The following is a 6241-nucleotide window of genomic DNA, read 5'->3' as shown; positions in this document are numbered from 1 at the left end:
TATAGTTAATGTTATATAAATATATAATATAGTTAATTAATATAATGCTTTGTTTAAACAAAAGCCAGTGCATTCAGGGACAATGCAATGACCACAATATAAAGATGACCTTGAATGTGAACAATCATTTGCCTGCTTCTTCTCTTATTGGATATATCCCCTCTCCTATCATTGTAACAACCGTTCCCAACTCATTTCAAAACTCTCCAAAAGAAATGTCCTCCATACTTATCTCTAGTGACTTGACTTATGTCTACTGCATTTCATAATACTCTTCTGACCCTGGCTACTCTGTCTGCAGCATGGGACCATTATGATTGTTGGAAAATCTCGTTGTAAGACTGGGAGTTTCTTGGGAGTTAAGCAGTTTGACATACATTATAGGGTTATGAGCATTACTTGCCATTAACTAGGTCTTTAAAATGCTGATTTAATAACATTTTGATGATGTGATATTGGATGATAAAATATAATTAGACCAAATGGGCCTCGGGTTCTTCAGAGGCATGATGTCTATTACTCACAAGTTTGTAGAAAAGCAAAGAGCAAGCAAATGAGGGCTTGGGAAACAGAGGTGATGAGTACTTTGTATTGATTCATATATTGCATTATTGTTTCATGTTGTCTTTTTGATGACTTAAATTTATCTATTTTTCTTCAATTTTAATGGACACATGAGGACATCAAAATTAGACATCATTTAGTGCTGTATGGTGCATGTATAATCTGGCTATAATATATAACATTTTGTTTCATTTAGATATTTATTGATCTATATATTTGCTGAGATGGAATTTGGCTTTGTATATACCTCTCCTCCTGACTGAGCCTTTTATGTGCTAGGATTACAGGAGCCAAATACATATATTACATGATGTTTAAATCAAGTGAAGTATTTTCCTCTTCCATCATCTATTATTCTTCCATGAAAACCATTCAAGAGCCTTTCTTTTACCTTTCTAGGATGCTTAATGTCTACCACCTTGAACAACAGTTTTGATAATATCACATCACTATCCCAGCACAGGCCTCGTGTTCTATTGTAAGAGCAATGTTGGCTCCTGTCTATCTTGCAAGTTAGAATGGGTGTTTTCTGACCCAATAATGGAATGAATTACATAACTCAGAACTAATATTAGAAGAACATCTGGTTGGGAAAAAAAAAGACCTGATAAATGTTTATTTAACCTCAGATTGCTTACTTAATACATGTCACATATAATGTAATCTTCAATATGTTTATTAGATAATAAATAATAAGAGTACTTGTTATTAAAAAATCAAAATTGGAGCAGCAGGTTTTGTGTCTAGTTATATATCTGTAAAAGGAATGCCCCAGGAAACACCACATTATTTTCTTATAACACTCTAATTTAAAAGAGTTTGGGGCTAGTCAAATTCATCCTCTTCAAAGTAAAGTGGTAGGACCTGATTCTACTCTGGAGATCTCACAGAATTCTCCCCAACCTTTCTGTTCTTTATATCCCTGTAAAGTTATTACCACACATGTTCTAACACAGACTCAAAATATCACCAACCACTAATTTTATCATTAGAGTCTGAGTCTTGCTTCCTTATATGCTTCTGCTGTTTCTCAAAGTAAACATCACAATGAACCATAGATAAAGCTGCTCAGCTCAAGCTGGAATCTTATCTATTTGGCTACTCTTAGCAAACTTAAGACTCCCCTTTACTTCCACATTATACTTTAATACTTTACTTTAATACATTATACTTTAATTTTAAACCCTAGATGGTTTAAAATTTCCACTGAATCTTAGAAGATACACATTTCTATAATGGTATCAGTCTTCTGCAAAAAGAGGATTCTTTGGTGAAGTGAGAGCTACATGTTATCGGTGCATATAAAAATAAGTAGAATTTATACAGAAACTATATAGTTTAGGAAAGTGTTAGTAATAAATTCTCTTTTAGGATATATGATCCCTCTAGTGATAGATAGTTGGCTAGGTTTATAGTATCAGGAATGATTGCTTTCCTATTGAGTGTCCTTCATTTCAATTAGACTTAAGCTGTTAGCTACTATTAAGCTAGAAGTGCCAATATTTCACACATGGTAGAAATCTTCACAAGTTCACACTCTGGGGTAAAGAAATAGTAGCAACTAGTAGATAAGAAAGTGACAATCAGTCCTCTTCATGATGAATCATTTGATAGGTTACACCATCTCTAGCACTCAGATTTAAACTCATAAACACCTGAACAACACTAAACAGACTCAATGGATTATACATCATAATTAAAGAAGAAAAGGCCATAAATTTGAGGGTAAGAGTTGAACTGGAGATAATAGGTGGAAATATTAGAAATTAATATATGAATTATAATTAATTAAATAATAACTAATTAGGAATAAATATATAAATTTTCATGAATATTAAATTAATAAAATAAAACCTCAGCTTATAACTTAACTAGGAGGATTCTGAGAGAGCAGCTCCTTTTTCTCTGAGCTATATTCTTCATAGCTCTTGCCTAAGTAGGTTTGTTTATACTAAATATTCTCTTCTAGGTCTGGGAATACAGAATATCTTTGAAATTTTTGTTTATGCTTAATTGTGAGTGTGTGCTATGGTGTGTAGGGAGAGGTCAGATGACAACTTCTAGTAGTCCTCTTTTCTCTATACACCATGTAAGTCCCAAGAATTGAACTCAAGTTGTCAGGTTTAGTTGCAAGCCTCTTCACCAACTAAGCCATCTTGCTAGCCTCATGTAATTTATATGTAGTTGACAATTTTTGTCTTGGAATAGTTCATCAACTTCTATTGTGCACCTTAAGAAGTGTATACAGCCATGAATCTGGATCCATTGCCTGTCACTCACACAAGCCAATGACAGTAAGTCAAATTCCTGAAGGAACAGAAAAAATAAATTATATGGAAAAAAACAAAAGAGAAACTATCACTAACAGATACCCAAGAGTTGAAAGGATAAGGCTTACACAGAGATATGGGAATGTGTATAAGATAGACAAGCATTATGATACACTTACATATTTACATGGTCTGCTTGTTTGATGTGTAGACTGATATTTTCTGTAGCTCAACACATGTTCTGCATTATAAGAATCTAAAGAAAAGTTTCTGATTAGAAGATCTTATGATTTACAACTTTTCCATAAATTATGCAGTTAATTATTAGAATAGACATGGGTAAACAATAGGAAAAATGAAGAAACACTAATAGAGATAAGCAACTTTTGTACAGAGAATAGGAGTGGGGTTGCATGACAAATAAAGACAACTTTCTGTAATATAGATAATTAAACTTTTGACATGACAGTATTAACTGACCTGAGGCTTCAGGCAAAGTTGTCATTTTTATGAAAGCATTTTGTCCAGAAGTACCACCTCTAAGACTAATGATTATAGAAATAAAATAAATAAAATAGAGGTTAAAGATTTTACCCAGGAGTCCTAGTTTGCTTCTCTGTTATTGTGGTAAGACATTAGGGCAACAAACATCCTATAGGAAGAATGAGTTTATTTTGTTTACATGTTAAAACCCATCATTGAGGAAAGCAAAATCAGGAAACCAAGGCAGGAACTTGGAATATTGCTGGTACTTGCAACAGTGGACTGAACCTTCCCATATCAATTAGCAATCAAGAAAATGTCCAGAGACATATCCATGGGCCAAATTGATGAAGACAATTCCTCAAATCGGGCTCTCTCTTTCTAGTTATGTCCTGTTGACAACCAAATTTAGGCACCATACCAGGTTTTCCAATGGTAGCATAGATGCTACTTGTAAATCTATCCCCTAGAAGAAGCCTTGAAAATAACCTAACATTACCAAGGCAAGTATCTTAAAATATCCTTAGTTACTTACACTGCTTAAAATTGCCACCTGTTTCCATCAACATAAATGCTGTTCTGATTTTTATATTTTGTACATCACCCATAGCCACCTAAAAATTATATCCTTGGATGTTGTGTATTTTATTTTGTCTTGTTGTAGAAAAAAATTTACAGGACAAAGACAAGAATCAGGTTTTGTTTCTTGTATTTCAAGTATAAAAGCCATAATTCACAGCAATAAGTCCCTAGTGATAACTTTGGTGAATGAATAAATGAGTTAATAACTTTGACTTACCTCTTTGTCTTTATTAGTCCTCTAGAGAAGCCTTCTTCCTGTCTGGCATTGAGAGAACATCAATGTCACTGTCAGCATGACATCAGTACCAGCTTTTGTAATTGATCTCTGCTGAAAAGAGAAATTCACTATTCTTTAGATTATATTATTTCTTGGGGGTCCCACCTTATGACTTCCAAAAATCTCTTCTCATTATTTTTGACCTACTACAAAGACTAATACTATCTATCTAACAGTTATGACCATTTTAAAAATGAAAAGAAGGAAATCTCCCCCTGCACCAATGAGCTTAAGGCTCTTTACCACTTTCTCTTCTATTAGATTCAGTGTTATCTTGTTTTATTTTGAGGTCCTTGATCAACTTGGACTTGATCTTTGTGCAAGGTGATAAATATGGATCTATTTTCATTCTTCTACATAAAGACCACCAATTAGACCAGCACCATTTATTGAAGATGCTTTTTTTTCCAATGTATGTTTTTTACTTCTTTGTCACAGTTCCAGTATCCATAGATGTGTGGGTTTATTTCTGTATCTTTGGTTCTATTCCACTGATAGACTTGTCTGTATCTGTACTAATACCATGTGATCTTTATCACTCTTGCTCTGTAATTCAGCTTGAGGTCAGAGGTGATGATTTCTCCAGAAGATCTTTCATTGTGAAGAATTGTTTTGGCTATCCTGAACTGTTTTGGTTTTTCATATCAAGTTGAGAATTTCTCTTTCCATGTCTGTGAAGAATTATTTTTGAGTTTTGATGGGGATTGCATTGAATCTGTAGATTGCTTTCAGTAAGATGGCCATTTTTACTATGTTAATCCTACCAATCCATGAGAATGCTTCCATTCTTTCCACCTTTCTGAGGTCTTCTTCAATTTCTTTCTTCAGGGATTTGAAGTTCATGTCACACAGATCTTTCACTGGCTTGGTAAGAGTTACACCAACGATGTGCTTCCTTCAGCAACACTCTACATCTTCAAGGATTTAAGAGCATCCACAAACTGCACGATGAACTAGGAGACATGAGTTCAATTATGAGTCACATAAAGTCACTGGAGAGCACATCAAGAGCAAATTTGGAGAAATTAGAATATAAACCCTGATAGAGAAGAGTTTTTTTTTGTTTTTTGTTTTTTTTTTTTTTTTTTTTTTTTTTTTTTTTTTTTTTTTTTTTTTTTTTTTTTTTTTTTACATTAGGAGGCTCCTACTTTATATGGAAAAGCTCAGTACTCACCAATTTCAAGTATATGTAATTCTTTTTTTTTTTTTTTAATGAGAGGGTAAACCATGTGTACAAAGCTCGCTGGATCCATTACTTGTAATAACAAAATATTTCTTGGATTTCAAGTTCAACAATTGTCAAATATCATCAGGTATGGCTTCAAACAGTATTTGGTCTTAATTGGAGTCATGTAATATCTGATCAATATCTTCTAAGTCATTTCTTATATTTTGGCAGACAGTTGTTTCCAAGAAAGTCTTGTAATCAGCACATATGGTGGGGTCTCTGTGAGTCCGGGTCAGAAACTAAAAGTGAAGCTTCTGGAAAAACCATTTGTTCTTCCCTGTCTTGAATGGCTCCTCAAACTTGACCTTGGCCTCCTGCCTGGCCTTATGTTGCAAAGCTAGGTCTGTAAACACATCCCTGTTAACAACAGTTCTGTCCAAGGAGATATCCACAGAGTACCTTGTAGGCATAAGGTGGTTGCTGATCTTGGATCTCTTGGCAATTCTCTTCTTCTCTGTGGCAGCTGTCACCTTTCAGGGATATTCCAGCCACCAGGGCATGACTATAAGAGTGATCTGAGATGCCATCATCAATGTTCTTCATGATGACAGCTATATGTCTGAAGTAGCATCCAGCCAGGACCAGAACCACTTTCCTGGGTTTCTTGAATTTGCTCATTTTGACAGCAAGCAGTCGGCACCCAGCAGAAAGGAAATAAGCAGCATCCCAATATTTGTTTTGGGTTTTCTCATGCTTCCTTGGTTTTGCACATGTCTCTCTATTCACCTGTTGGAGTTGTTAATTTTGGTTGTTGACTTGACTACATTTGGAATCAACAAAACCCAAGCTGCTGGGTTCTCTTGTGATGTATTTTCATTTTTTTTTAATTTTGTCATA

General features: G+C 34.3%; 1 pseudogene; it reads right to left on the bottom strand.

The window, feature by feature from the left end:
• Positions 1-5643: 5643 nt before the first annotated feature.
• On the bottom strand, positions 5644-6022 carry LOC116081049 (annotated as a pseudogene).
• Positions 6023-6241: the final 219 nt, after the last annotated feature.

Source organism: Mastomys coucha, unplaced genomic scaffold (assembly GCF_008632895.1).
Source record: "Mastomys coucha isolate ucsf_1 unplaced genomic scaffold, UCSF_Mcou_1 pScaffold11, whole genome shotgun sequence".
Taxonomy (NCBI): Eukaryota; Metazoa; Chordata; class Mammalia; order Rodentia; family Muridae; genus Mastomys; species Mastomys coucha.
This window is presented reverse-complemented; position numbering and strand designations above follow the sequence as displayed.